We start from the raw sequence: 21,885 nt of genomic DNA, 5'->3' as shown, positions 1-21,885 counted from the left end.
TGCTCTGACATGCACTGTCAATTGTCGGACCTTCTGTAGACAGGTGTGTGCCTTTCCAAATCATGTCCAATCAATGGAATTTACCACCGGTGGACTCCAATCAAGATGTAGAAACATCAAGGATGGTCAATGGAAACAGGATGCGCCTGAGCTCAACCAAAGGGTCTGAATACTTATATAAATAAGGCATTTCTGTTTTACATTTTTAATACATTTGCAAAAATGTCTAAAAGCCTGTTTTCAATTTGTCATTATGGGGTATTGTGTGTAGATTGATGAGGAAAACAATTAATTTGATCCATTTTAGAATAAGGCTGGTACGTAACAACAAAAAGGGTTCTGAATACTTTCTGAATGCACTGTATTGCCATACACATCTGAATAATCTGTTCACTCTTTCTGCCAATGACAAGGTGGCTAGTTAACTTAGCCAACAAGCAGAGATCATTGTGGGAGTTAAAAACAGGAGATAACCCAGAATCTGACAATGGTTTGACCAAAGCAAACTAGCTAGCTAATTAGCTACCTAGCCATTTCATTTGCACGCACGCTCAAAACACAATTTCAACAGCAGATTTTAATCCATGAAATACTTATCTTACTCCAGAAATATATAATATTACAAAAGCAGAAGGTAATTAAAGTGCAACTTAGTTCTGATCACATTTGGCTAAGAACCCACAAACAAAAATCTCCTTAGCAGTGAAGACGTGTGCTTGAGCGGTGGTGGAAATACAGGTTTTGGACAAAATGGACAAAAGTTTTGATGCAAAGCTATTTTGAATATTTTCCATGGTTTATGTCACACCCTGATCTGTTTCACCAGTCTTTGTGTTAGTCTCCGCCCCACTCCAGGTGTCGCCCATCTTCCCCAGTGTATTATACCTGTGTCCTCCGTTTGTCTGTTGTCAGTTTGTTTTGTTCGTCAAGCCTACCAGTTTTTCCCCCTTGCGCCGGTCTGTTTCTAGTTCCTGTTTTCCCAGGTTTTACCATTCTGCCTGCCCTGAACCTGAGCCTACCTGCTGTACTGTACCAAGTCACACCACACTGGATTATTGACCTCCGTCTGCCCTGGACCTGTCATTTTGCCTGCCCCCTGTTCTAGTAATAAACTTTTGTTACTTCGACACAGTCTGCATCTGGGTCTTCCCTAAACCCAGAGGTCAAGCTGGCCGACGACCCAATGTGTGTACAGAACGCCTTCCGGAACCAGGACGAGAACGGAGTACCCCGGTTGGAGACCATGTCCACTGGGAGTCCATGGATCCGGAAGATGTGCTGCACCATGAGCTGGGCCATCTCTTTGGCAGAGGTTAGGTGTTTGGGGAGAGGAATGAAGTGGGTGGCTTTGGAAAACCGGTCCACTACTGTCAGGATGGCGGTGTTGCCATTAGTCCAGGGATATGCGAGACCAGGGATGGTGAGGGAGAGGCAGAGGTTGAAGGAGACCAGCCAGAGCTTGCAGAGGAGTTTTGTTCTGCGCACAGATTGTGCATGCGACGACGAATGTGGAGACGTCAGTAACCATGGTAGGCCACCAAAAGCGTTGTCACACAAAAAGGTCAGAGTCCAACGGGAGCCCGTGGGGCAGGCAAGCCTGGAGGAGTGGGCCCACTCCAGGACCGAGGAGCGGACCGTGTCAGGAACAAACATCCGGTTATCTGCCCCCCTCCCAAGATATTCCAGGTTCTTGTGGCCGGTCCACACAATGAACGGATGTTCCACCCCCCCAGATAGTGTTTCCACCCCTCCAACGCTATCTGCACCGTGAGAAGCTCACGATTCCACACATCATAGTTTCTCTGTGGCGTTGAGGCGATGGGAGAAGGTAGCGCAGGGATATAACTTGAGGTCCTGGGAGGAACACGGACAGAACAGCCCCCACTCCGACATCTGAAGCATCGGCCTCCACACCACGAATTGGCAGAACGGATCAGGATGAACCAAGATGGGAGTTTGGTGAAAGGGTGTTTGAGCTCCCGGAATGCCCGGTCAGCGGCTGGGGACCATATGAACGGAACCTTGGGAGAGGGGAGTGCAGACAGGGGGGAAGCCAGGGTGCTGTAACCCCGGATAAAGCGGCGATAGAAGTTGGCGAATCCCAGGAAACATTAGTTGTACTCTGGACGTAGGCTGGGGCCAATCCACCACAGCTCTCAACTTCCCGGCATCCATCTGTACAATCCCTGCAGTGATGATGTAACCCAGGAAGGGGATGGTGGAGCGATGGAATTCGCACTTCTCTGCATTCACAAAAAGCTGGTTCTCTAGATGTTGGAAAACCTGTCGGACGTAGAGCACGTGTTCTTGGGCTGAGCAGGAGAAAATGAGGATGTCAAGAGGTAGACGAATCGGTTCAACATGTCATGGAGAACATCATTCACCAGAGCCTGGAACACAGCAGGGGTGTTGGTAAGGCGAAATGGCATGAGCAGATACTTGTAGTGACCGCTAGCTGTGTTTGAGGCAGTCTTCCACTCGCCCCCTTCCCATATCCGCATTCCATAGGTCCAGCTTGGAGAACACGGTGGCCCCCTGGAGTGGCACGAAGGCCGAGGAGATGAGTGGTAGCGGTACTTCACCATGATGTCGCTGAGGCCCCGGTAGTCGATGCACGGGCACAGGGTTTTGTCCTTCTCCACAAAGAAGAACTCTGTGCCGGTGGGGGAGGCAGAAGGATGGATGAACCCTGCAGCTAGGGAGTCCTCAATGTAGGTGTCCATAGCCTTGGTCTCTGGACCCGACAGAGAGTACAGTCGTCCCCGGGGCGAAGTGGTGCCTGGGAGAAGATTGATGCTGCATTCATAGGGTCGGTGCGGCGGAAGATAAGTGGCCCGGGCCTTTCGACTGGTTCCCCCACAGCAAGATGGCATGAAAAGGGGGTTGAGTAAGGGGAGACGAAAACTTCTCTGTATGGCTCACCAGAGTACTCGCTCCTACCGGTGAGCCTGGTCTTTTAGTGGACAGGTGGCCACGAAATAACCAGCAGTCCCACAATACAGGCAACTCTTCATGTGAAGCCTGTATAGCCATTCGGCTGGGGACAGCCTAGCTCTGCCTAGTTGCATCGGCTCAGGAAGAGATGAATTGGCAGACTTTAGATACTCTCGGGAGACCTTGGGTAGCCTCGGGTTCTCTTGGCAACGGTGCCGTCGGGGACTTCTGGGATGTCTCGGAAGCGAGGTGAAAGCCTTGGGCGGGTGAGTGAAATTGAACCTCTCCTTCCTTCACTCTCATAGTCACCCATCAATCCGAAATGGTCAAGGCAAAGAGCGAGTCAAGACCCGTCGGTAGTTCCCGGGCTGTAAGCTTGTCCTTCACTTCCACCGATACTCCGTGCAGGAACATGTTGAACAATGCTTCCGGGTTCCAGGCCTCAGCCGCCAACGTGTGAAAATCCACTGCGTAGTCTACCACATTACTGGAGACTTGATGTAGCTGGAGCAGCCTCTCTCTCAAACAACAGAGAATCAAACTTATTCGGCAAACTCCTCCAGACTGAGGCAGACGGCGGACTGTTGCTCCCACACCACCATAGCCCAGGCAAGTGCCCTCCCGGACATCAGCGTTATGATGTAAGCTATCCTCGAGGGGTCCGAGGGGAACGAAGAAGGCTGCAGCTCTAAAATGGAGGGAGCACTGGGAGAGAAAAGCCTGGTTCCGGAATCTCCGGAGGTGGTAAGCAGGGTTCTCAGGACACTGGGGTAGGCTGGGAGATTACGGGTTTGACCCGCTGTCCAGTAGGGAATCTGTGGAATTGCCACAGCAAAGTATCGAATGCCTGGTCATGGCGTTCTGCCAGGCTATGGAGTCCCTCCATAAGGCATTGAATTAACTCCCCATATCTTCCAATGGTGGCTCCTTGCAGGGAGACAGCATTGTGGAGCTGGTCTGAGTCTGTTGGGTCAGTCATGGCCAGTTCGTACAATCACGTTTTAGGGAAGACCCAGATGCCGAGAGTGTCGAAGCAACAAATGTTTATTACAAGAACAGGGGGCAGGCAAAACGACAGGTCAAGGGCAGGCAGAGGTCAATAATCCAGTGTGATGTGACAAGGTACAAAACAGCAGGCAGGCTCAGGTTCAGGGCAGGCACAATGGTCAAAACCGTGAAAACAGGAAATAGAAACAGACAGTCACAAGGAGGAAAACGCTGGTAGGCTTGATGTACAAAACGAACTGGCAACAGACAAACAGAGAACACAGGTATAATACACTGGGAATAATGGGGAAGATGGGCGACTCCTGGAGCGGGGCGGAGACATTGCACAAAGACAGGTGAAACAGATCAGGGTGTAACAGGTCAAGAGGTTATGAAACGTTCTTACAGACGTAAAGTGGAACCTATAGTATCGATTCATGTAAAAAAAGAAAGAAATCACAACATTTAGAGTGACAAGGTTTTCATCTGACAGCGACGATATAATAATATAAATCCATGTAACTGAAGTGATTTGGCAAAATGTAACGGGAGTCAAAATACTTGAGTACAAGTACAGCCCACAGAGCAAATTGAAAAGTACTAGTTCCTCCAGAAATGTACTTAAGTACACACTACTACCCACCTCTGTCCAGTGCACTCTGGTGTCATTTTCACACAAAAACCATAGGCATCGTTAATCCCATGGGGTCAGTTAGTGCCTAACAAGGCTCGATAACAATGGTAGTTCCTCAAATGATCTTTATACTTAATTTCAGGGGAACATTGAAAAACGGTGGTGAATCTGAAGTTGAAATAACATAAGTAGGTAACTGGTTAAAGCCCCAATGCACTGCAGCCATTTTGATCTCAATATCAAACCATTTCTGAGTAACAATTAAGTACTAGTTTTCCATTAAAATGGCAAAAAGAAAAATAGCTTTTTAGCCAAAATATATTTCTCAAGCCAGAATTGCAAAATGTAGATTTCTGCTTAAAATAGACATACCCACAAGTAACTGCTATTCATATGTAATTACATGATTCTGACATGTAAGAAGACATATGGGAGATTATGAGGAAATGATCAGAAGACACAAGATCAAGCACACACAAAAACGTTTTTATTTCAAAGTCATCTTTCATTGAAAATCTAAAAGTGAATTATTGATTCCCAGAGCTGGAAACACATCAGATGGCTTCCACAACATGTGAACAATAATATCAGCAAAAAAAATGTGATTGATAGACCTAACACATGGGCAGATGTTGTAGTCAGTGGTGTCAGGTGAGGTCACGGGACGTTTCCAAGTCTCCCTAAATCTCTCCAAAGTGGTATATGTCTGTAAATTAGACAATTCCAATGCTATTACATATTTTCAATCCCTAAATGCTATTTGTTCAATATAAAAATAAATGTTCTACCATATCAACCTCCAGGGTACATTCGTGTCCTTTCAACCTCTCCAAAGTGTCTGAATGTGATAATTGCACTGTTTTTGCATTACTGGATGTGCCGAAAAGTTATGGTTCACTATGAAAACTACATTTCTACAACAACCTCTCTCAAACATTGTGGTGGTGTCGTGGGACATACAGGGGAAATGGATACCTGCACCGCGTAAGCAGGGAACATTGTATTTTTGATTCAATAAAATAAAGTAACTCGGTGGACATTCGATGTTGCCATTAAGTGATGCATCATCAGATAACATTGGCAATAAGCTAGATATGTTCCTACCAACCTAAGGATTCATTTGACCCCCCCCCCCATCATGTAGCTATAGCTCAAACACAGACCAAATCGAAGCTTACCTTGTAAGATGTTTGCTGAAAACATTGTGTAAAATAAACATTTTGACTCTCGGGGCTGGTGATCAATAACGATAGGTTACAGGCAGACAATATAGCCATGATCTGTGGAGTCACAGCTTTTGGTGTGTATCAACGTATTGTTTATTTTGTTTATGCTTCACAACGCTAACCAGAATGTAGGTAGTATCCATCTTGAAATGAGGTCATCGGCTCGGCCTGCCATTATAAATGCATATGCCCATATATGGTAGTAAGTCATACCAAAGATTTGATGGCACCAATCAATAGAAAAGATACTCAGCTTTCCCGCAGACACCCTCCTTTTGCAGATTGGGGCTACCGTTCTCATACCAGACTGAATTTATTTATTTTTTAAATCTAATAGGGTCCCCAAATATGGGGACTTCACTTTTTAAAATTGTGGTGACACTAAAGCTGAAATAACATAAGTAGGTAACTGGTTCAAGGCCCAATGCACTGCAGCCATTTTGATCTCAATATCAAACCATTTTTGGGTAACAATGAAGTAACTTACTGTAGTAGTTTTCCATTAAAATGTTTTTTTAAAAAAGAAGCTATTTCTCAAGCAAGAATGGTACTATCTGGGAATGGTATGGGTGGGGAGGGATATGTCAACTGAAAAGAAATCTGCCATTGGCAGAGGTTTGGAACTCGCTTTTTTATTGGTCTATATGAACTTTTATAAAACGGGGTGGTTCAAGCCCTGAATGCTGATTGGCTGACAGCCGTGGTATATCAGACCATATACCACGGGTAAGACAAAACATTTCTTGTTACTGCTCTAATTATGTTGGTAACCAGTTTATAATAGCAATAAGGCACCCCTGGGGTTTGTGGTATATGGCCAATATACCACGGCTAAGGGCTGTATCCAGGACATATACCACACCCCCTTGTGCCTTATTGCTTAAATACCACTTGGTGATGTCACCAGGCAAAGACAAAACTCCACCCATGCAGAACCTGCTGATTAGAAGGTACTGTGTAGATTGTATTTTCAACTAGCAAGAAATAACACTGATCAAGTGTATTCATACTTTTACAGTGTTAGTTAGTTTCACCTGTTGTACAATATGTTATAAAACACATGAAAACTGAATTTTGACTGCATTGGGTCTTTAATATATATTCTGGATATATGCAGGATCAGAGATGTTCGCTAAGCTCTCGATTCTTCAATTACAAGCAGAGGAATATTGTAATATGCTTTGAGGCCTATTTACATTCTTTCCTTCAGCCAGGCAGAGTAAATATGTTGATAAACAGATGGAATTGCTAAGAGGACTGTGGCTTCCCACACATAATGCAGCTCAAGCCAATCCAGGCTTTAAAACTGGCTTCATAAACATCACTGTGGCAATATAATGCCAGTGTTGGATAATACCCTTGGTATGCAGTGTTTGCGAGAGAGATGCTTCCAAGACATATCAGATGATATGACAACATCATAGTAACTCCTGGAGGTTGATTGTTGTCCCACACACAGCCCACTAGTTGCTTAGCTGCGACAGCCCTCTCTTACCTCCTACTCTGGATCGATTGGCAGCAGTAATCCACGTTATTGCCCCACCAGCTGCCAAAGAGAGTGGGATTAAACGCCATGCAGAGAGAGAAAGCGAGATCATTCTCAGATTACCATTTCCTTATTCATCTGCCGAACAAGACCCTTCATAGACAGCAATCGATAACTAACCTCTGACCCATTAATATCGACAGGCCTTTATAGCAGGCTACCTTGGGGTTGAAGAGGCGGGCTAGTGAACCAGTTCGAATCCCAGATCTAACAGTAGTGTAGGATAGTGAAGTGATATAGAGATCTCCAGCTATTTGATATCTCTTATCTGTTATAATCTCTTATTGAGGGGAGAGGTTTACAGGTTCATATCCGAGGGTATGCTTGGATATCTAACCTGTATATTGATTGATTTTGTCACATACTAAGGGTGTTTGCAAGGACTTATAAACCTGCCCTAAAAAGGGGAAGTATTAGGTCAATTCTCTGCTTTGCAAAGTCATTGGCTGTGCATATGGCACTCAATTGTGCCTTTAGTGTGAATAAATGTCTGTTTCCACAAATAATCTCTGTTCTCTTTCTCCCCCGTCGCCCTTCATCTCATTCTCTCTCTCACTATCACTCTACCCCGTCGGCTGCCTTGGTACAAAAGCATGCATAAAACATAACTTGCAGCTTCAGTTTCAGACAGAAATGAAAAGACGATTTGAGTCACCCACTAGGGAAGGAAATCCCAGAGGAGAGAGAACAGGGAGTAGGACAAAACCTTGGCTGAGCCATAAATGTACATATCACCTGGTTATAGTATTTATGACCAGTAACTGATAAGATATTGAGGTTGTGATGTACAGCGAAAGAAATAAAAAAAGAGAAGTGTACAACTTTACAATAGCTAATTCTTATCAGGGGTTCAGCTGTTCTTGCCACAAACATCAGGTCCATAATGTCCCGATTCTCATACATTACTACAACCTATTTAATATTGTTTTAGTCTATGTGAGAGAAGAACATTTTCATGCGAAATATAGGCCTATCCAATTTGAGAATGACTAAAATGCCAGGATGTGGGACGCAGCCATAGTGTTCCATCCTGCCGGGCCCAGGTCAGGTCAGGTCAGACCCCCATGGCGAGCTGTTGGATATTGGTCATTGGGGGGGGTTGAACCCTGATTGAAGCTACCACACACTTCCATGATAAAAGCCTGGCCAAGAGCACCCTGCCCAAAAGCCTGCTGTTCAGTGCTGGGGCTCAGGGTGTATTTGGATGGCCGGAGGGCAGGGAAAGGACACATCTAAATATGCAACCATTCCGTTCTAGGTCAAGGGTTTACGCTGCTCAGTTAAAGATTGGATGAACATACTTTTGTGTGAGGGTATGCGTGACAAGAAAGTGCCCTTCAAAAACAGACTTTGTTGATTGACAGTTTGGGATTGTAAGGAACGGCAAAAGAGAGAAAAAAGTAAGGACAGATTAAGTCCTATAATCTGCAGGCAGGACAACCAGCAATCTATCATCCAAATTTGACCAAAAATCCCCCCAGGACTGAGATCAGACTGAGTCAGATCATACTTTGCATCTCAGTGTTCTGTGTTCCACACTAGGCTAAACATTAAGACATAGGCTACAAACCCTTTTAAGATCAAGGGGATCATTTAAAACACCCTTAAACGTCTAGAGAGACAAAGTGAGCTATGAATGTCCAGTTGGATGAAATAGTTTGTGTCCATTTTACTGTTCTGCATCCTCCGGTGTTTAAATGGCATTTTCTTGTTGGATTCAGACTCCCCACAAGGGTTTGTTATTGCACAGCCGCGTGCCAAGGAGTTGGTTGGCTATACAGCACAGACAGATCTGGGATCGGGCTCAAGGCTTCAGCAGTGATGGGACCACACCCTAGGTGGAATTAAGGAAATGGCCACAGAGGTGGAATAAGGAAGTGATGAAACAACAGTTGGTCCATGATTGTAATGTAAACAGTCGAGGTAGAGGTTCTTGCTAACCACCAATCTAGGATCAGGTTACCTCGTCCAAAATTCTACCCTTAAATAGGAGGAGGATTTTTTTTAAATCTGACCATGGACAGGCAGTTAGGGGCCATTTCTACCAGCTCCAATACCACCAGTTCAAACTAGGTGCCACTGTCAAGGTTGTGTGAGCAAGGCTGAACTGTAAGAATATGTAAATGTGTCATTCTGTCTAAGAGATAGCATTTGTTTATGGACAGAATGGCACAGAAATTATACAGGCATCTGCCCAGGAAAACACTAGTATGCTTATCCATGAGGGAATAGAGTGAAGTCTGTACAAGAAGAAACATATGATGATGATGATGTCAAAAAAAAAAAATTCTATGAGATCACTTCTCATTGTAACCAAAACCTCAGTAATTTCCCCTGTCCTGAAAACACGCAGACGAAGAGGAAAACACCATTCCAAATTCCAATGTATAGTAGAGTGGCTGGAGGGTACGGAGGGAACATCGTCAGACACAAGGACTGTGTTCGGAATTGCATAGATACTTCCATAGACATTCTAAAATGACCATATGCTAAAACTATAACTACTATAACTATAAATGTAGGGAGTAGGTTTTTTCCTACTCCCTACATTACCCTTTAATGGAATATGAGACCACTGCACATTGTGAATCAAGGGTCATGTGGAGTCAAGTGTACGACTCCCCTCCTTGGTGAATGAAAAGAACAGAGATTAGAGGGAGGTAGTCAGTAACTAAAGCCCACTGTAGGTGGCCACCCCACTGTGTGTGTGGCAGCAGTAAAGGCAGACCACCTCTCCAGACAAATTACTTCAGACCCAGTTCCCCTCAGCTTAAGCCGTTATGCAACGCTATGACACGTCTGCCCCCCACGTAGCCCTCCACTCTGCTCCAACAGCCCCCCCCCCCCGCCCCCCCCCCGTACATCACCCTCTGCCTCCCACCTACAACACGTCCTGCTTCAATTCGCCTATCGCACCCAATCACTCAAACAGCTTCTTCCTACAGGACAACTACTATTATGTTCTGCTTATCAAAGGGTCACCTACACCTGACCAGTGTCTGCTTTTCATTGTGCGTGTGTGCCTGCATGTGTGTGTGCGCGTGTGTGTATATACACACACATCTGCCTTTCTATCTTAGTGGGAGGCTAATCAGGCAAGAGCAATGAGAAAGTGTATTTAAAAATAACCAAACAAACAACCTCGGGGAAGGGTCGTCCCGGTTCCATATATGCCTGGCTAATACCTTGACGGCTGCAGGAAACTTTAGGGAGGGGAAAGTGAAAAGCAGCAAGAGTATTCGAGTATAGTCCACGAGGGCCGTCCCACACCAGCTGTGAATGTATTCATCACACAAACTACCGCGGCCAATCACAAAGCACTCAGAAAGGACATTGCATTTTAACCATGTTATTTTTCAACCTCTACAAATTGTATCCAGAGTATTTTATTCATCTGAATTGACAGTAACCAGAACAGACACAAGGCTAACCTATGAACATTCCTTGATTGAAATCTGCAGACCTCATTACTTTGATTTTGAAAATATAAGAAGAAAGGCCCAGACCCAAAGACAGGGTGCTAGACTCTCTAACTGTCCCCAACGAACCGCCCTGGGTCCTAGCCTCGAGCCGGGACGATAAACTGAAAAATATCGACACCGACCACTTATCCCAGGCATTTTGCAGATATCGTTCAATACGATATGTAGCCTATACTATAGATATGTGAATTTTGAAATTAAATAAGTTTGCTAATATGGGTAATTGTTAATGGGACAAATGATGGCTATAACCGTCAAACTAGCATTTGATGGAAAAGGATAGTTTAAAGAATCACATCAATTCATCACAACGTGGATTTTTGGCCATATCACCCAGCTCTATCCTAGCCCCCTAGTCAATGTCATTCTTCCTTCTGTAATAACACAGCCCTATCCGCAAAACAGTACTGCAATGAACCATCACAAAAACAGTATTTTACTGACATTCAATCACCAAAGACCATGAGACTTGTGACTGACAGTCCGTGTAATAATTAGGGCTGGGAATTTCCAGGGACCTCACGACACTTAGGTACCGATACGATATGTATTGCAATTCTCACGATTCTGTATGTAGGCTATTGCAATTTGATACTGTGATTTTACTGAGATTTGATACACCATACATATTGCTCACTATACACAGAGTATACAAAACATTTTTTTGCCCTCTGAGCCTTAATTCACAGGGCATGGACTCTACAAGGTGTCAAAAGCATTCCACAGGGATGCTGGGCCATGTTGACTCCAATGATTGCCACAGCTGTGTCAAGATGGGTGGTGGACCATTCTTGATACACATGGGTATCTGTTGAGCGTGAAAAACACAGCAGCGCTGCAGTTCTTGACACAAACTGGTGCGCCTGGCACCTACTACCATACCCCGTTCAAAGGCACTTAAATCTTTTGTCTTGTCCATTCATCTTCTGAATGACACGCATACATAATCAATGTCTCAATTGTCTCAATGCTTAAAAATCTTTCTTTAACCGGTAGCCTTCCCTTCATCTGCACTGATTGAAGTGGATTTATCAAGTGACATCAATAAGGGAACAAAGCTTTCACCTGGATTCACCTGGTCAGTCTTTGTAAAGGAAAGAGCAGGTGTCCTTAATGTTTTGTACAGTCAGTGTATGTCTGCTGCAAAGAGACGAGATGATCATGAAAAAAATTTGCTTTGATCAGTCATGGAAATAAAAGTGCTGAACACATGTTGGCTCACTATTTAAAAATAAGATGGACAACATGCTATAAAATGAAAAATACAAGAGTTTTGGCACAGGTACAAACGACAAGCGCTAGCTAACGCTACATAGGGGGAAAAAGTGGACACTTGGAGTCAAAGTATCTATATAATATCATCCAAAATAATATTGTGATACGTAAAAGAAAGAAAGAGAGAGCTTTGGAGCAAGATAAAGAGGTTAATGTAGTTACAGTGGTGGAGTACTGACTGAATACGGTCGGGAGATATCAGGGTTTGTACTCCGGTTGTCTGTCTATGACACTCAAGGAGATGACTGAGAACCAAAGGTTGAGAGAGCTGCTTACAACATGAGGCAGAGAGACCCTGTTTATGATCCGGCTCGAAGGAGTAGTTCATTGGGATACACTATACAACTCAGACTTTTTTTTTTTTTTTGCAAGGCCCTTAGTTTATCCTAACCACATCGTGACCAGACCAGGAAAAACTCCTGCCTCTGAAGATGAGACATGACGTACAGTATTGAGCCTTCTATTAAAATAATCTCCAGTTTATCTGGATCTTATACCAACATTTTGGCTCAGAAGACCTTCAACCTTTCCCAGGGACTGAGAACTGGTGGGTTCCCCCTGTCCCTTTGACGGTCCCCTGTCCGTCTATCCCATTCAGACACCTGTGTGGCCCAGCTGTTCACTGAGCTTAGTGCTGAGAACATCACTAAAGCCTGGGGCTAAGACTGATCTGTGGTCTATCATCAAGCATTGGAAAGGATCCATTCTAAAAAGGTAGGTGGTACTGTTGACAGATCTTTTACAAACACAGACCGATAGAAGTAGATAGGTGGTAGGCACACACACACACACACAATAGACCTGAAGATCTCAACAGTATGTTGAGACAGAAGCGAGCCACTAGCAGAACTTTTTATTAGCCTTCAGGTTAGGGGCCGAGCCTCCCTGAAGTTCTGATCTCGTCAATCTGATAAAGTCGTTAGTGCTCAGCTCAGCCCTCCCTCTACTCGTAAACGATTGAGTCATTTCATAGACTTCTCCCAACCCAAATATACAAAGAACAAGACTTTTCCACCCATGTCGTTGTTGTTTTAAACGGTTTAACATACTGTGGTGAAGTGAGTGGGAAGGAGACTATGCAACATCAGAAATGACAATGAGAAACAGGAGGTGGATTCAGCAGTGGGAGAGAAACATAAGACAACCCACAGACCCTGAAGACATGGGGAAAAAGTACCTGTCTAAGTACATTACAAGATGCGCCATTTGAAATGAACTACAGTAATCACAGAAACACAATGGCACTTTACCTTCCCTGTTATACAAACAAACATCCCCCATACTACTGGTATTCCTATCTAGAGGGACTTGACCTTCAGTTTCAATATCTTTCAAGGGCAAAAACAATGTATCCCTTACACAAGCAGTTCATCCACTGAACAGGAAAGGGGACACGGCCCTGGTTAAAATAAACAACACAAACCCTCTTCCTCATATTCCCCAAGCTCCTTCTGTCCCACAAGGGGAATTCCTCCATGACACAGCGAAATGCTCACAGACGAACACTACTTTGAAATATTGACAAAGCCCTCTACCTCACCCTTTTTCACTACTTGAAGTGCTGATCCCTATTCCAAACAAGTCCAATGCTACATACAGTGCAGTATAACAGGTTACAAAAATGAACTTGATCATTGAACAGAAGAAAAATGACAGCATTTCTTTCAGATCCGGTCTTAAATTCCCTTTGGTCCTCGAGCCCAGATTAGGTATTACATTTTTCGTTTCATTAAAAGAGATGCAGCCTCTTTTGCGTGAGGATTGTCTCAGAGAAGCACATCTAAAGCCTGCTCTCTGCTTCCTTATGTATAACAAATAGTGCACATCCATGAAAATGCACCAACAGCAGTAAATTGTTGTGCTAAGCAATACAATGCAAGAGTGGGAAGGGAGGTGCTGGGAGGACACCATCAGCAGCATACCACCCTGCATCCTACTGCTGGCTTGCCTCTGAAGATAAACAGGGTTGGTCCTGGTCGGTCCCTGGATGGAAGACCAGATTCTACTGAAAGTGGTGTTGGAGGGCCAGTAGAAGGCACTCTTTACTCCGGTCTAAAAAATTAAAAAAGATCCCAGGGCAGTGATCTGGGGACATTGTAGGGTGCCTTCTATTGGATGGGAAGTGAAACGGGTGTCCTGACTCTCTGTGGTCACTAAAGATCACAAAGTACTTAGAGGTCGACCGATTATGATTTTTCAACGCCGATACCGATTATTGGAGGACCCAAAAAGCCGATACCGATTAAATCGGACGATTTTTATTTATTTATTTGTAATAATGACAATTACAACAATACTGAATGAACACTTATTTTAACTTAATATAATACATCAATAAAATCAATTTAGCCTCAAGTAAATAATGAAACGCTAATAGCGCGCGCTAACTAGCTAGCCATTTCACTTCGGTTACACCAGCCTCATCTCGGGAGTTGATAGGCTTGAAGTCATAAACAGCGCAATGCTTGACACACAATGAAGAGCTGCTGGCAAAACGCACAAAAGTGCTGTTTGAATGAATGTTTATGAGCCTGCTTCTGCCTACCACCGCTCAGTCAGATACTTAGAGACTTGTATGCTCAGTCAGATTATATGCAACGCAGGACATGCTAGATAATATCTAGTAATTTCATCAACCATGTGTAGTTAACTAGTGATTATGATTGATTGTTTTTTATAAGATAAGTTTAATGCTAGCTGGCAACTTCCTTGTGGAGTGCAACGAGAGAGAGGCGGGTCGTTATTGCGATGGACTAGTTAACTGTGAGGTTGCGAGATTGGATCCCCGAGCTGACAGTGAAAATCTGTCGTTCTGCCCCTGAACGAGGCAGTTAACCCACCGTTCCTAGGCTGTCATTGAAAGTAAGAATGTGTTCCTAACTTACTTGCCTAGTTAAACAAAGGTATAAAAATACAAATAAAATAAACTAATAAAAATCGGCAAATTGGCGCCCAAAAATACCGATTTCCGATTGTTATGAAAACTTGAAATAGGCCCTAATTAAATCGGCCATTCCGATTAATCGGTCGACCTCTGGTACTTATTGTAGGGGTGTTAACCCTGGTGTCCTGGCTAAATTCCCAATCTGGCACTCATACCACTGATCATCCCCAGCTTCCAATTGGCTCATCCATCCCCAGTAACTATTCTCCAGCTTGTTGCTGTAAATGAGTTCTCAGTCAAAGTCCCTGGTCAAATATTTTAAACAAGACCAGTGTCTCGCACTGTAGCAAAGGGAACAATTTCAGATGAATCATTGCATGTCCAAAAGGTTGTATGTAGTAATTTGACAACACCTAAAGCATCCCAAGGCTGAGATTGCAGTCCTGGTAAAGACCTGGAGGAGGCACTGTTTCTGCCTACAATGTCTCTAAAGAAGTCTGCTATGCAAATAACCCCAGGCTGTTTGCTAAAGTAAGCACTTGACTTGAATTCAAACGTTAACAACATACAGTGCCATCAGAAACTAGTCACACCCCTTGACTTTTTCCACATTTTGTTGTGTTACAAAGTGGGATTAAAATGGATTTGTCAACGATCTACATAAAATACTCGAATGCAAAGTGGAAGATTTGTATTATTTGTTATTGTATAAATGGAAAATAAAACACTAATATATTTTGATGAGATAAGTATTAAACCCCCAGAGTCAATACATGTTAGAATCACCTTTGGCAACAATTACAGCTGTGAGTCTTTCTGGGTAAGTCTAAGAGCTTTGCAAACCTTCATCTGCATAGTATGCAGCTGGCAATACATTTGTATTGTGCAATATATATATAAATATATTTATATTCTGTACAGCCTTCCTTCTTTACCCTCTGTCATTTAGGTTAGCATTGTGGAGTAACTACAATGTTGTTGATCCATCCTCAGTTCTGCTATCACAGCCATTTAACTCTGTAACTGGTTTATAATCACCATTGGCCTCAGTGAAATCCCTGAGCGGTTTCCTTCCTCTCCGGCAACTGAGTTAGGAAGGACGCCTGTATGTTTGTAGTGACTGGGTGTATTTATACACCATCCAAAGTCCAATAACTTCAATACGCTCAAAAATATTCAATATCAGCTTTTATTTTACTTTTTTTTTTCCATCTATCAATTGGTGCCCTTCTTTACGAAGCATTGGAAAAACCTCCCTAGTCTTTGTCATTGAATCTGTGCTTGAAATTCACTGCTCAGCTGAGGGACCTTACAGATAATTGTATGTGCGGTGTACAGATACAGGGTAGTCATTCAAAAATCATGTTAAACACGATTATTGCAGAGTTAGTCCATGCAACTTATTATCTGACTTGTTCAGCACGTGTTTACTCCTGAAGTTATTTTGGCTTGCTATAAAGGGGTTAAATACGTACGGACTAAAAATAGGATCTAAAAATAGAATTCCACTTCGACATTATGGGATATCGTGTGTAAATCAGTGACGTAATCTAAATGCAGGCTGTTAATAACAAAACGTGGAAAAGGTCAAGGGGTGTGAATACTTTCTGAAGGCACCATTTCCCTAGCTAGCAAAGTGCTCTGTCTTTGTTTACAGAGGATTCCTGTCAGAGGACAGGCTGCACATACAGACAAGAGGAAATGCTTTTTTGGGGCAAATTACACAAACAAGCACTCAGCCGAACACGAGCCTAAAAAAACAGTATCCACCTGTTGCTTTAACCAACACTATTTTGGTCATAAATTCCAAATTGTGGTTGTGTGTAGATTGATAAGATGGAAACAAACTATACATTTTAGAATAAGGCTGTAACGTAGCAGAATGTGGAAAAAGTCAAGGGGTCTGAATACTGTCCGAATGCACTGTACAGTATTTTGACATTATTCAACTTGAAAAGTTGAATGGCTTCTTCCTGGGCATAAAGGCGAATCGCTATATTCAACGTCTCCTGTAAACCTAGCCCAAAGGCCGGCGGCGATATTGAGTCGTTTTCATTCTACCGTCCAAACGCATACATACATATCCCTCGTGGACCGATACGTACCTAAAACATTCTCCATTCAGGCTGCATAGGCTTCCATTATCTCCTTAACTCCATTTAATGGCCAGGAGGGGGGGGGGGATTTTTCACCCCTAACCTACCGCTGCACAGCATGCGTAAAAATAAAACGGAACCCCTGGGTTGGAGTTTCAACCTGATTGGCTGAACGCGATACACACAGTTTGGGATTAGCGTTTAGCCATTCTAGCATGGTGGTGTTTCATAAGGAAAGTATGCATATTTCCCCAGTCTTTTTCAACTTTCTTGCCATTTAAATAAAGTTATGGAGGAAATCAAAGCCGATGCAGGCTGAACAGAGAATGTTTAGCGAACGGTCCACAAATGTATTGCCGGCTGCATACAATGCGTTTGGACGGTAAAATGAAAACGACTCAATATTGCCATTATGCATTCCCGTCCTGAGCCAGTTATTGACAACTTGCTCTGCATTATTTATCAGGATAAAGACATAGGTCAGTTAAACATGCCACGACATGCATGTTACATGCCTGACAGTATAAAGATATGTTTATCAGAGAAGCTTATTTTTTGAAAGAAGTCATGTAGGAATTGACAGTTAAGTATGACAGCCGACACCTGTGTCAAAAGGCTACACCGCCTGCCTTCTTTCAACATTTCTACTATTCCCATATGGGACACTCAGTCTCTTGTGAACAAAAAACTATTATAAAAGTACATTTACACAACATATTATAATAACACAGGCTGCAACGTTGTATAAATTACAGATTCCCTTTTCAGAAATCGTTGCACCATTTCCTGATTGCAAAAATGCTAATAGTTCGCCTAATTTCAGTTAATGTGACCAAACAAGCAATTATAGTGCAGAGAATCACTGTACCATCTGAACCACTGTGAAATATATTTTCCATAAACAAAAATATTGCATTTTCAGCTGTTTTGAGCTGGTGGTGTACAAAAACGAAAGATAGCAAAAACGAATCTTAAAAACATGAAGCATAGAAATAAAGCACATAGAACACATCTACCGCTTCTTAGACTTGCTTTCAATGAGAATGACAGATCTGTATATCACGTTAATGTGAATTTTGTCAAGTCGCCCAAAAAGTTACATATTGCAGCATTAAAAAACAACTTACCATGAAAAGCCTCGCTGCATAAATTCAGGATGAGGTTGACCGTTTGGTAAACTCTTTATAAAATAATTGTTTGGCGTGGGTGTTCTGTCCTCTTGAACTGTTCTTTTAATGTATCGTTTGTAGCTGGAAAAGTTTTCGTGCTTAACATCTCCGTCTCTTCCTCTTTGTAACGAACGCGATGTCGCGTGTTGTTGATGTGAGCGCTCTAGCACACTGTTCCGACTGCTGAATTTGTGCTGAACGCTTGTAGAAAAATGCCGGTTGAGTCTGTCTTACTGAGCCCAGCCCCCAATAGCTACACCACCACTGGCTCAACTAATGGGATGACCAATGAGTTGAAAAATGGGTCTCTTGCCTTGTCTATGACCGCTGTTTTTGTGATGCTGTATGTGCAAATGGAAGTGGAAATTATGATTTCCTGACAATAACAGCTCCTCACAACCACCAATAGTGACCTTCAATGTAAGATTTTACACATATAGCATGTCACTCTGACTGTCATAGGCTACTTTAAGTCACAAGTAAATGAACAGGTGACTTCCTTATACAATTGTTTGTCCTGGAGATAAGTAACACAGCTTCCCCACCAGTTCTAGCGCAACAGCTTCCCCTCTATTCTAAATATGTAAAACCAGGTCGTACCTGACTCGCCTCTATCTTCATAGACCAGCTTTTACTCACTGAAATGAAACAAGCCCACATATATACAGTAATATACGGTGGTAGAATGTGAACTCAGCATGACCCGTTACCGGGTCCCCATTACATTATCCTGAGACACTGCCTAGTGACAATGCTCCCTACACACACACACACAACTGTGTACACACTTTATGAGCATGCCAGATTTTTCAAGCTTGCTTTTATTTGAACAGAGTTGAAAACCATTCTCACAGTAATTGGATTTACCAATAGGCTGTTTTGTGCCCTGGGGTAGGCTTCCAGGCAGAAATACAGATCATTCTGAATAAATCAGCCATACAAGGAAATGAGGGGAAATTCAACCATAGGCCTACTTATTTGACCACGGGACAATTTGAGGAGCCTTTTTGTTACATTCATTGATAATTGTGTAAATTGGATGCAAGTGTATTAACAATGAGGCTCTGCAAACCACTGAATGTTCTCTCTCTCTCTCTCTCTCTCTCTTGCAGTATGAGCAATGGGACTTTTTGTGTTTTTGTCTTTCCACTGCTCTCCCTTCCCTTTAGCCAGGGGTGCATGCTCAAGATGTTTATCATTTCAAGACAGCTTGCTTAGCTGTAATTTGAGTGGTAATGGTTTCCACTGTGTCCAGTGTTTTTGTGTGTGGGTGGGGGGGGGGGGTAGTAGCTCAACTTGCAGAATGGAAATAATCATCCAAAAGTAATTGGCCAATGAACATAACTCATTTAACTCAAAATGGTCACTCAGTGGCCCTGCAATGCACACAGACTAGGTCATTTGAGAATATATTTCCTTCATTTGAAACCTGTCCAAGTTTCCATTATGAGCACATAGCACAGTGCATGCAATGACAATAAATCACAATGGCAACGTATGCCAAGGAACTTAAACAAAGAGACATTCACAAGTTATAATTTGCCTATTGTAAACTGAAGCTTTTGCAATAATAACTTGCACAGATTGCCCATTTTCTACACATGGATATGATCAGGGTTGTATAGGGTAAACACACCACACCGGAGATGTTCTGTAATGATGTTCTGCCTTCTCCTCCTGCTCTTGTTTCACTTGACACGACATGTGTAGAACACTTAGGAGGCCACTTGCTTCACCCAACCAGATCTTTATTTAAATTTGTATTATTTTTATGCATTCTACACACATTTCACATACATCACACTTTTTTTAAACACTAGTTATATAGCTAAATACATACTGAACAAAAATATAAACGCAACATGCAACAATTTCAAAGATTTTACTGAGTTACAGTTCATATAAGAACATTTGCCCATTTAAATAAATGAATTACGTCCTAATCTATGGATTTCACATGACTGGGAATACAGATGTGCATCTGTTGGTCACAGACACCTTAAAAAAAAGTTAGGGGCGTGGATCAGAAAACCAGTCAGTATCTGGTGTGACCACCATTTGCCTCATGCAACGCGACATGTTTCCTTTGCATAGAGTTGATTGTGGCCTGTGGAATGTTGTCCCACTCCTCTTCAATGGATATTGGAGAGAACTGCATAACGCTGTCAGACACGTCGATGTAGAGCATCCGAAACATGCTCAATGTCTGGTGAGTATGCAGGTCATGGAAGAACTGGGACATTTTCAGGTTCCAGGAATTGTGTAGAGATCCTTGCGACATGGGGCTGCGCATTGCTCATGCTGAAACATGAGGGGATTGCAGTGGATAAATGGCATGACAATGGGCCTCAGGATCTCATCAGGGTATCTCTGTGCATTCAAATTGCCATTGATAAAATGCAGTTGTGTTCGTTGTCTGTAATTTATGCCTGCCCATACCATAACCCCACCGCCACCACGGAGCACCCTATTCACAACGTTGATGTCAGCAAACTGCTCGCCCACACGACATTAAATGATCTGGCAACAGCTTTAGTGGACATTTTTGCAGTCAGCATGCCAATTGCACTCTCCCTCAAAACTTGAGACATCTGTGGCATAGTATTGTGACACAAAACTGCATTTTTTAGAGTGGTATTTTATTGTCACCAGCACAAGGTGCACCTGTGTAATGATCATGCTGTTTAATCAGCTTCTTGACATGCCACAACGGTCATGTTTATCTTGGCAGGAGAAATGCTCACTAACAGGGAAGTAAACACATTTGTAGACAACATTTGAGAGAAATAAGCTTTTTGTCTGTATGGAACATTTCTGGGATCATTTATTTCAGCTCATAAAACATGGGACCAATACTTTACATGTTGCGTTTCATATTTTTGTTCAGTGTAGTTATTTGATATACATTACATCTGGATAGATAGCACTTAAAAACATCCAGTATATATTATAAATAGTATGTTCAGTCATAACTATTATAGATCATGAGCTTTTAAAACCACCCCTCAGCTGCTCGCAGCCCATCCCACCTATCTCCGTAAACCACCCCTCAGCTGCTCGCAGCCCATCCCACCTATCTCCGTAAACCACCCTCTTATGATTTCCATGTGCCATATATGAGATGGCTGTATGCCCCGTTCTGTTGGTAGCAATACTTTTGTGACATCATTTATAATACCTACCATGCCATGACAACGACCATAGGAGTTGGATATACAGTACAAACAGATCTGGGACCAGGTTACATCAGTGAGCTTTCCTTTCCCCTCAATGCATTCAACCGTTTCTCTGCTGACCCCTTGACACCTGAGCCCAATGCCTACCTGCCCTTTCTAACTTGCTCAGCCACTCTGACACAATGCAGGAAATCAGGACAGCACAAAATCACCTATCATGTGATCTACTCTCTTATCAGCTTAACACCCTATTTTTTCTGGCCCTGCAGATCACAGCCCTAGTGATGCATCCTAGTGTGTAACGCTCATGTGGTTTCGATGCCGTAGTTGGTTGGGGATCCATTCAGTGGTGTAAAAATACTTTAAAATACACACTTAACTTTGTAGGTGTGTCTACTTTACTTTACTATAGATATTTTTTTAAACATTTACTTCACTACATTCCTAAAGAAAATAACGTACTTTTTTGCTCCATA

At 43.0% G+C, this 21,885-nt stretch overlaps 1 protein-coding gene across 2 annotated transcripts in view; it reads right to left on the bottom strand.

Moving 5' to 3' along the window:
- LOC115143928 (leucine zipper putative tumor suppressor 2 homolog) overlaps nucleotides 1-18,621 on the bottom strand; it is a 47,233-nt gene extending 28,612 nt beyond the window's left edge. The window contains exon 1 of one of the 2 annotated variants that reach the window (XM_029684400.2): nucleotides 18,192-18,621. The gene's annotated coding sequence lies outside the window, so the exon portion shown is untranslated. Of the gene's footprint in view, nucleotides 1-17,073; nucleotides 17,144-18,191 lie in introns of those variants that run through there. The other variant, XM_065002361.1, reaches the window with a different exon arrangement.
- Nucleotides 18,622-21,885: the final 3,264 nt, after the last annotated feature.

Source organism: Oncorhynchus nerka, linkage group LG16 (assembly GCF_034236695.1).
Source record: "Oncorhynchus nerka isolate Pitt River linkage group LG16, Oner_Uvic_2.0, whole genome shotgun sequence".
Classification (NCBI taxonomy): Eukaryota; Metazoa; Chordata; class Actinopteri; order Salmoniformes; family Salmonidae; genus Oncorhynchus; species Oncorhynchus nerka.
This window is presented reverse-complemented; position numbering and strand designations above follow the sequence as displayed.